Raw genomic sequence first — 11,517 nt, 5'->3', positions numbered from 1 at the left:
TCCTAAAACAGCTCAATAACACTGTGGGGCTGATGGGAATTAAGAGGCTACCGGGAATGTGTGTAGGAGAAGCACTGGAACTGTAGCTGATGCAATTTATGAGCTACTAGTTTTTTTAAAACACCAATACTCATTAGACACACTGGCTGCAAGGGAGTGCAGTCTTTCACGGGCAAGTTGTTAGTTCGATCCCAGCCCTGTGCAGTCAACATGTGGATGTATCCTTGCTAGGGATGTTAGCAATTCAACATCACATTCAGCAATGTGACATCCGCGATGGCTGTCGCCGATGTTTATGTTTTGCTACGTGACCGGGAGAAGTCACATTAGCGTCGTTATTTTTAAATCTGACGGACCTAATCTTAAATCAGGGCATCATTTTGAACGATTAGATCATTGACTGTGGGTGGGGGGGAGCTGCTGCTGCACGCTACATGCTGCAGGACTTCAGCCCCGTGTACCGGGTGTCTGCAGTATCGGTAAATTAAATCCATTCTTCAGTGTTCTTGGGAGGCCGTCGTATATATTTGTGACTTTGTTATACTTGCTGCTACTCCCGTTAACTTCCAGAAACTTACTATGGCTCGCTCAACCTCTCTCTCGCGTTTACACATGCACACACGTATCCCCCACTCTCTCTCTCTCTTAAAGGGATAGGCTGCCTTATGCTACTATTATAGTTTATATAGCAAAACGACATTTTTGCAATCGGAGCATCCCTAATCCTTTGGCAAGTTATACTGAGTTGCTCCCAATGGCAAAATGCTCTGTGTGAATGATGACTTGTAATATGTAAAGCACGATAAGGGGTTGAAAAGACTGGATTAATGGCTATAAATAGTAAGTAGAGTCCACTTACCATAAAAGTTATTTTATTTTATAAATGAAACGGTTTGACCAATATAAGGTATCACTAACAAATAGAGGATGATTCCCTCATCTGTGTGGGGCAGCCTCCTTTGCATATTTAATATTAAATATACCAACCCATTACACTGTGTGTGTGTGTGTGTGTGTGTGTGTGTGTGTGTGTGTGTGTGTGTGTGTGTGTGTGTGTGTGTGTGTGTGTGTGCGTGTGTGTGTGTGTGTGTGTGTGTGTGTGTGTGTGTGTGTGTGTGTGTCTGTGTGTGTGTGTGTGTGTGTGTGTGTGTGTGTGTGTGTGTGTGTGTGTGTGTCTGTGTTTCTCTTCCCATCCGCTGTCCGGCCCACCTAGCTCAGTGATTTGCAGTTGGTAGTGGACACCTCTATGGCCCGGTAACTGATGGCTGTTCCATATTATCCTTTTAATTATGCACATTGATTCCCCCAACGGCCGCTGCCTTGTTTACTCCTCGGCTATAATGCATTTGTGTCTGCTGCTGCATTGATGAATGTATCCTAATCTTAATCTGCACACGGCAACATCCATCTGACTAATGCAGGACTCTGGGGATAAATCTCCGGCTCTGACTCCCCTCTCTGACTGCCAGATACTTGCTCTCTCTTTGTCGACTCCTTTCTTCTCAGCTACTCCTCCTGATGTTACAAAATGTGACCTCTCCATTTCAAACGTTGACTCTTCTCATCTGATTTACTCTACTCTCGCTCTACCTGCATCATTTCCCTTTTCACCTCAAATATAAATGACCTTCAAGTATTTCTTTGTCTGTCTGTCTGACAGACAGACAGACAGACAGACAGACAGACAGACAGACAGACAGACAGACAGACAGACAGACAGACAGACAGACAGACAGACAGACAGACAGATACTTTATTTACAAGAAATTATTTTGTTACAGCAGCAGTGTGTTCAGGCATTAAAATATTAAACAAGTGGAGTATAAACATTATAAAATAAATATTAAGAATAATAAAAATCAAATCTACAATAGAAAAAGACATGCACCCTAAAGAACACACAGTATAGTATGTTCTCTATAATAACTGAACAGTCTATACTTTTAATGATAGGTTTATTTCAACAGTGAGAGACAGAATATCAAAAATCCAGAAGATATAAAAGATATAAATAGTTTTTAATAGAGGGGAATTAGTATTTGAACCCATGGCAAAACATGACTTAGTACTTGGTGGAGAAAGCCTTGTTGGACAGCACAGAGGGCAGATGTTTCTTGTAGTTGGTCACCAGGTTTGTGCACATCTCAGGAGGGATTTTGGTCCTCTCCTCTCTGTAGATTGTACATAAATACACAGAAACACCAAAGCACTCAAAGCTCCTCTGCGTAGTTGGCCCTATAGTGGGTGTTTCCAGGAGCCATGCTGACACACACACACACGTACACACTGAGACACACAAGGTGAACCAAACACCAGCTTTGCTGTTGAGGCTGTTAAAGTTAAGATAAGGCCAGATAAGATAAGTCTTTAATGATTCCCATTTAGGACATTAGGGTGCTGCAGCAGCACATGGACAGACAAAACTACAGGTGCATGAAGAAAGATAAAAATAAAATACTAAGAATCACAAGGATTTGTTATACGATACGATAATAATTTACTGTCAGATCAAGACTAAATTGTTTTTTGCATCACAGCGTTCCATGGCAACAGGAACCAGACATTTAAGCCATATTGTGCTTTTTGTGGTTTTCCCTTTCCTGTAGTGTGTTATTTATGTTTGTGTGCATGTAATATGTCTGCAAAAACTAAAATCCCAAAGTTCAAGTTCAGGCTCTTCCATATCCCTTCCCCCTGCATGAAATGCCTCGATTGGATTCCTGGTTCAGTTCCGTATCACACTGACCTCACCGTGATACGGAACTGAAATCTAGCCAATAGCAGAGCGAGCCGCTCCATAAAGCCAACCCGAGCAGAGGAGCCGTGGCGAGGAGAAGCTGCCACCTTCGCTGCGAACCAAAACTTTCTTTGTTTACCCTAAGGAAGAAGATGTGAAGAACAAGTGGCTTGAATTTATTTGTACCACTGTGTTGCCCAGTTGTTTATGTTGATCAAGGGGGCAGCTAGTGGGCAAAGGTGGCAATTACAGTGCTTTGAGTTTTATGTTGTATCCTCAGTGTTGCCAGAGGTCCCACATGTATTCAGAGACACGTGTCTACTCGTCATTGCTGCATAAGAAAACATATGCCTGTAAGTATTGTCATGCTGTCTTCCTTCGGTATTGTTCATAAACAGTTTGTGTAAAGGGTACATTTATGAATAGTGACAGTACTGCTGTGGATTCGTAGTTGCATCAGCAATGTGATTTCTCATAGGGGTTGGCGTTGAGCTAGCGCATGGTGTATTATGTGGTTGTTAGCACACGCTAACTGGGATATGTTGGATGATTTCCATGCAGGAGACTAATGTACCTTTTCTTGTGTGTTTTACAGTTTTACAGTGTCGTCTGATTAAAACTTTGAACAGAAGTCCTGAAGCAGAGTTTTTCTTGGGAACCTGTTATCTGTCTGCCCAGCTATGGTAGCCGGGGCAGAATAACCACTATTCCACCCGGAACAAAAACCAAAATTATGGTTGTGTTCTCGACATTTCATTGAATTGTGGAGCTGATGTGGGAGTTGAGCCGCAAGCACACAGCTTACCTCGGCAAAGTTGCAAGCTAACGCTATCAACGCTACGCTACCAAGCTTTGAGGCTGTATGCCCACTAACTTTACCTGAACTGTGCAGAAATACAGCGATGGTTTTTCATTCACAACACGTTAACCTCTTAAACCCAGACGCAGCAACTTGTAAGAAACAGCGTCTCAGGGCATAACATTTAACAACCTATTAATGTGGCATACCCACTGAACGGGAAGAAACTCAGCTACCAGACCATATTAACCATTATTACCAAAACGACACATAATTCCAACACCAAGCGTCTAAATCAGCACTGAACGAAAACGAGCTAACGCTACATAGCACCGAGTGAGCTACGGCAATTTTTTACTTCATGCTATCTGCACAAACCACATATTCCACAGATTCCATTGGTATAAGTTTCATCACTGTATGATCAACACTCACTGAACTAGCAGCCAAGAAAGAGCAAGAAAACTGCTTCACTTTACAGAGCCATAGCTATAAACAGTCTTTGCTGTTTGTGATCCAAAGTTGTGTTCAAGGTCATACAAACGCTGCTGAAGGTTAATCCGATTTCTCTGTGTCACTTTGAAATGATTACTGATAATCCATCCTTATTTATTTGTAATAAACAGGTACATAAGGGGCGGGACATTTGACCAAGTGGTTGACCAATCACAGCAGAGTCGCCAGCTAACCAATCAGAGCAGAGTACGCTTTTGCAAAGGTGGGGGCATGGGCTCTTCAGAGCGTTTTCAGACGGAGTGAAAAGTGGTCATTTATGCACAGGCAGTGTGAGGAAAATAAAGCACTTTTTCAACATTAAAGCATGAAAACATGTCATAGTGGAGCAACAAAATACATACTGTATATTGACCTGAAAAGTAGCATAATAGCACCGCTTTAACATAATATTACAATCGCTGACGAAAAGGTGTTTAAGACTCCTTACGTACATTTGATTTGGGATATACCTCCATATTTCATTCACTGGTGCACAACACAATGCCCCATCTAATACGTTTAAATCGAGGATCTCTGTATTTCTGGTTTGATCATGATATTCACTGTTCAGGACATAGCTGTGGTCAGAGACAATGTGTTGGCCAGCATCTGTATTATTCTGCTCCTATACATATAAAGGGACTACAGAATAACTATATAATAGCCCAACAGGGCAACTGGTTTATTAATTCACTCTCAAGCGAGTCTACATTCAGCATGACCTACGTGCATCTCACGTTCCACTCTCACTCAGGTGTCACACTCAAACAGGTCCGTGTGGACACAATTACTATTGTTACATCCTTTCTCTTTTTTCTTTCTTAATTAACTGTCAAAAATGCACACAATACAAATGATCCCTGCATGACAGAACTAATGAATTACTCATGAAAAACTACTCCTCTTAACCGGAGTGATATTCCTTGTTAACACACTCACATTTGATGAGATCAAAACACAGATCAACATTTTCCTTTTTTTTTTCTTTCTCAGTTACACAGTGTCTGTTTTACTGGATTTTCTATTTCAGTCTAAACCTATGACTACACACATTACTAAAACATGTGGTGCTTTTCTTAACTTTTTTCTTTAGTCCATGAGTGGTCCACAACTATTAGTTCACAAAGTCTTTGTAACGTTGTGGCTTCACCACTGTGCGACCAGCCCTTGTGGTCACAGGCAGGACCTCGTCCCCAGGTGAGTCTGTGTCAGCCATGTCTGCGGCTGTGTGTGGTTCAGGAACAGTCTGTGGAGGAACAACAACAGTCTCTAAGTCTATACACTCAGTAAGGGTCTGTCCGTGAGCACGCCTGAGGTGTTTGCGATTCCTCCGCAGAACACCACCAGACTGCAGCTGGACTTCGTAGGATCTCGCATCCACAGCCCTCAGAACTTTGCCTAGTCTCCAGAGAGTATGAGGTCCAAATGGCTGTATTCGCACACAGTCCCCTGGTTTCAATGAGTCCAGATCTCTGGCTGATCTGTTGTAGTAGGCAGACTGACGTAGTTGGTTACTTCTTAGTCCTTGCTGCACCTGTTCGACCTTTGGCTGCAGAAGGCTTGCTTTTGTAGGCAGTAGTGTTCTGGTGCGGCGACTGAGAAGTCTTTGTGCTGGACTGGTGTCCAGGCCTTGTGATGGTGTGTTCCTGTGATCCAAAAGAGCAAGGTAAGGATCCTGTCCAGCCATTTTAGCTTTGTTCAAAAGTCTCTTGGCTGTTTTGACGGCTGATTCCGCTTTGCCATTGCTCTGGGCGTATCCAGGTGACGAAGTCTTATGCAGGAATTCCCACCGTTCGCTGAATCTTTGGAATTCTTGTGATGAGTATTGTGGTCCGTTGTCTGAGATGACAACATCAGGGGTGCCTTGTCTGGCAAAATGGGCTTTCAGTTTCCTTATCACAGTTGTAGATTTTGTGTCTGAGAGATAATCTATTTCCCAGAAATTTGAATAGTAATCTACAGTGATGAGATAGTCCTTGTTGTCAAAAGAAAACAAATCTGTGCCTACTTTAGCCCATGGTCTGTTTGGCATTTCATGTGAGATCAGTGTTTCTTTGTGTTGCTAATAGTCCACTGACCTGCAAATGTCACACTTGGCTACATAGGTCTTGATCTGGTCATTCATGCCTGGCCAGTATATGCACTCTCTGGCTCTTCGTAGGCATCCTTCTATCCCCAGATGAGAGGAGTGTAGACGGCACGTGATCTCTCTTCTTAGCGCATCAGGTATGACAACACGTTCGCCCCGAAACACTATTCCATCTTGGTGACTCAGTTCATCCTGGAATGAAAAGTATGATCTGATTTCGCTTGGTGTCTTCGATTTGTCATTTGGCCATCCCTGTTGCATGGTTTCAATGAGTTTCTGCAGAGTCAAATCCTGTGTCGTTACTGAGCGGATTGAACTGAGGCTGTCAGCCGAGATGGGTACATGCTGCAACATATTAACAGTCTCTATTTCAGCTTCCACTGAGCCAAAGGATGAACACTCAGGAAGGTACGCTCGGCTCAAGGTGTCTGCTAACACCATATCTTTTCCTGGTAAGTACACAACATCAACATCATACTTTTGAATACGCATCATCATTCTTTGTAGTCTTTTTGGTGCACTCAATAGTGGCTTTCTCACTATGTTCTCTAAAGGTTTGTGGTCACTTTGTACAGTAACCTTGCGTCCATATGTGTACTGATGGAATTTCTCCAAACTGAAAATCATTGCTAAGAATTCCTTCTCTATTTGGGCATAGCCATTCTCTGTCTGTGTGAGTGCTCTGCTTGCAAATGCTATGGGCTTACCCCTCTGAATCAGTGCTGCGCCCAAACCTGTGTCTGAGGCATCACACTGCACAGTCAATTCCTCCTCTGGGCTGTAGTACTTCAGTACCGGTGTGCTTGAAATAGTCTCTTTTAATTTGAGAAACGCCTTGTCATGCTCCTCTGTCCAATTCCTTTCACAGTCTTTGTGTGTCAGCTGCCTGAGTGGCTGACAGTGGTCAGAGAGATGAGGACAGAACTTAGCCAGGTAGTTCACCATACCCAAGAGCCTCTGAACTGCTTTCACATCTGTTGGTTTTGGCATTTGGTCAATGGCACGTACTTTTTCCGGATGTATCCTTAGACCATTCGCTGTCAGGAGATGTCCTATGTAAGTAGTCTCCTTTTCTCTCAGCTTGAACTTGTCTGCATTCAGTTTAATGTTCTTTTGACTGCATCTATTCAGAAACAGTCTCAATTTCTCATCGTGGTCTCGCTGTGCCATTTCCTGTGTCTCACCTTGTCCTGTGATCAGCACATCTTCAGCAATGATGTACAGACCCGGCAGATCATCCAATGCCTGTGTGAGCTTGCGCTGAAAGACCTCTGGTGCAGGGCTGACCCCCATTGGAAGCCTCAGCCATCGGTATCGTCCAAATGGTGTAGCAAATGTAGTCAGAAAGCTTGACTCTTCATCTAATTTCACATGCCAGAAACCACTTTTAACATCACAAACCGTAAACACTTTAGCTTTAGCCAGATCGGGGAGAATGTCCTCAATCGTCTGCAATGGGAAGTGGCTACGCTTCAGTGCTTTGTTCAAGGGTCTTGGATCGATACATATCCGTGGCTTCCCATTCTGTTTTTGGACAACCACCATTCCGTTAATCCAGTCTGTGCTGCATTCTACAGGGGTGATGATTCCTCTGCGCTGTAGGTCTTGAAGTTCGGCCTTCAGTGGTTTCATCATGGCAACTGGCACCCGCCTCTTTGGCAGCTGCACAGGTTTCACTGTGTCATCTATCTCCAGCTTATAATCTCCTTCAAGGCAGCCATCACCCTTGAACACGTCAGCATACTCTGCTTGTATCTGCTCCATTGTCCATTGGCCCCTTGTAGTCTTCACTTCTGGCACTGCTGTAACTATGCTGTCAATTGCCATAATATTTTCATAGTACACTTTAATCAGCTGCATGCCCTCACTGGCCCTCTTGCCAAGCAGTGGCACTGGCCCTCCTTCATCCACCACCTGGAACTCCAACTGGTACAGCTTTTGGTTTCTGGGATTTCTCAGCTTCAGTTTGCATCTTCCCAGTGGCTTAAGCTTGCTCTTGTTGTACATCACTAGTACACTCTTTGTGTCTTCAATTTTTGTATTCGAATCCAGCAGATCGATTGGAATTATATTACAAGTGGCACCACAGTCTATTTGGAAGTTCACAGTCTTTTTCCCCAAAAGCATTCCAGCAAAAAGCTGCGTGTTGTGTCGTTTATCAGAGTCTACTGAACTCACTGTCTCTATCTTTTCTTCAGTTACACAGAGAATTTCGTCAAACTCATCACTCTCCTGTTCTGCTACATTGTGCACTTGTTTTTTTCTCTGTTCCCATTCTCTTGGTTGCTGACTTGCTTTACATTTAGCTGCAAAATGATTCTCTTTGCCACACTTTTTGCATGTCTTACCGTATGCTGGGCATTTCTGCTTGCTTCTCTCATGTGATTTGCCACAAAATGTACAGTCCACTTTATCTGCTTGGTGTTTGAAGTGTCCTGGTCTTTGTATTGCATGCACCTCCTCCACTTTAGGTCCGAAGATGGTTTTAACGTTCTCCCGCGACAATTCCGCGGCTCTACACAATTGAATGCATGTGTCGAGCGTCATGGTCTTCTCGCGGAGCAACCGCTCCCTCATGCTGACGTTGTTGATTCCACACACGATCCGATCCCGAATGAGTGAGTCTCGTAAAGTCCCAAAGTTGCACGTCTTTGCTAACACTCTCAGGTCCATGACATAACAGTCTATAGGTTCACTCGAGCCTTGGTTTCTCGAGAAAAAACGATAACGTTCCACAGTCTCGTTGACACTCGGATTGCAGTACGCCTCCATTTTATCAAGAACGTCCTTCATTTTCCAATCTGCCTTCGCGGTCTCACCCATTAGTGTGTCCAACAGCTCTCTCCCACTCTCTCCAATGAGATAACTGAAAAGTTTCACCGTTTTCTTTTCGTCGTCGTCCACGGTTAAATCCGCATACAGCATAAACTCTTCCCTCCAGGTCTTCCATGACTTCGAGAGATTTCCTGAGTCCATGCATAACTGTTGGGGAGGTTTCAGTCCTTCCATTCTGGGTGGTGGTATGCTAATCTCTAGCTAACTTCTCAACTAGCGTTCTTCCCGCGAAGCTGATAACGCTCTAACTTGAAGTAGACACTCGACAAACTGGTCAAGTCCGTGACCGCTGCCACCATGTATTATTCTGCTCCTATACATATAAAGGGACTACAGAATAACTATATAATAGCCCAACAGGGCAACTGGTTTATTAATTCACTCTCAAGCGAGTCTACATTCAGCATGACCTATGTGCATCTCACGTTCCACTCTCACTCAGGTGTCACACTCAAACAGGTCCGTGTGGACACAATTACTATTGTTACAGCATCAATATGGTATTCTGGTTGGCTGATTTGTTACAGTTTCTGAAAAGGTTGACCTACAATCTCTGAGCAGACTTTCAAGAGGTGGAGCATTTTTGAATTTAAAGCAGTGGACAAATACTATGAAAAACTGAAATGTTGACTTATGACAACAGATTTCACATAACTGTATTAGCTTAGTTAGGTTCAACTTAGTATAATTGCTTTCAACAAAGGTAATACAAATGTTAATAATTTATACATTTATTTCACTGTACCCGTACCATGTAGTATTATTACAATACTGTAAAACACTCGACATTACAGAGGGAGTCTCAGTTCCGGTTCCGGCTCACTCACTTCAGATTCATTCCCTTTAAGGGTCTTGAATGACTGATTCCAGTTCCTGCTCTTGAAGACCCCCATATTTCCCAGAATACTGTTTACCTTGTGAGTCGATCTCTCTCCAACTCCATGACTGCACCAGAGGTCGCCGCTAGTTTCTAGCTCTCTTGCTGCTCTGACTCCTCACCACTTCCCCCCTTCCCCCCTTTACTCATTCTCTCCTCACTTGGCTGGCTTGGTGAATTAGGGCTGTGGGGAAAGTGGACGGGTGAGGGTCCTTTATCCTTTTCCCACCCTCTCCCCTCTGAGTTGTGTAGTGGAGTGTGAATGACACGGAGCACCTGAACGCCCCATGACGACTCCCTAAACACAAAACTATTGAGTCTCCACATGATCCCTCTCGACCTGGCCAATGTCAGCCTTCTGTGGGCACCACAGCCAAATCCTCGCTGACATGACTCGCAAGCATACATTACACACACACACACACACACACACACACACACACACACACACACACACACACACACACACACACACACACACACACACACACACACACACACACACACACACACACACACACACACACACACATATTCAAGCATGCACCCTGATACACACTATTTCTCTGTTTTGGGACTTCTTTTCAACCCTTTTTCTGGACTGATAAAATTGGTTTTATTAAAATGACATTACCCAACCTTATGTTACCAAGCAAACTGGTATCCATTGAGATTCTTATTATTTTAATTATAGACATTTGCAGATAAGTAGTAGCAATTCCGCATATCAGTAATACTATCTGTGCTGTAGGCAATTCAGCAATATTGTATTCCCTCTAATCTCCCTCGTGCTCTGAACCTCTTGCTTATTCTTTTCATTTCCTCTTATTAATAAATGTCCAACGCACACAAGTGTTCAGTTAATTTCAATTTTATTTAACACACCAAGACTTATTGGCCTTCAAAGCAGTAAGATAACACATTGGAAAGAAATGTGTGTGTATTTCAATAGATGATTTGATGTGGTGCAAAGCAGTCTCATTGGCAGCTCTGTCCGTTGTAGATGTTGTTACACAGATGCTGTACAATTGCTTTCTAAAATAACTCCACATTCAGTTTGTGAGGCAGCTAGGTATCCAAATGTTATTTCTTCCTATCGCACAAAGCTATGGTGGCTGCAGGAGTCAGCTGTGTTTGTGTGAGGCCTCAGGGCAGTACAGTCACCTTAGCTAGTGCTAAGGTAGAAAATAACTTCAATGTGTAGGATAGCTGACTACTTATTACTACATATTTTCCATGAATATGGATTTAAGGTGGCAGGTGAAGACAGAGTTTGGTCTCTGCAGACAAAATAACATTTTCCTTTAAAGCTGCATTTACTAACTTTTTGAAAAAATACATTTCGGGAAAATCTGCATTACCATGTAATGTTTAGCTTAAGTGAGAAAGTTTGTGACCCAGCACATTTGATAAGCGCTTGCTTCTTTGGAAGTTGGACATTTGAAAGTCATCATCAGTGAATGACACTACCCCTTGTCTCTGATTGGTTGTTTTAGTTTGGTGCATTGATACTGGCAAACACTACTGAAAGCATGTATGGCAGCCGACAGGTACAAACGCGCTACAACAGTCCAAGACTTGGGCCCACAAATTCAAAAGATTATCAGAAAAAAGTGAAACTTTCAGCAAGTATGACTCATTAATTTTTAATAACCTTACCAACTGTAGCTTTGAGCTGCCATGAC

Source organism: Eleginops maclovinus, chromosome 23 (assembly GCF_036324505.1).
Source record: "Eleginops maclovinus isolate JMC-PN-2008 ecotype Puerto Natales chromosome 23, JC_Emac_rtc_rv5, whole genome shotgun sequence".
Taxonomy (NCBI): Eukaryota; Metazoa; Chordata; class Actinopteri; order Perciformes; family Eleginopidae; genus Eleginops; species Eleginops maclovinus.
This window is presented reverse-complemented; position numbering follows the sequence as displayed.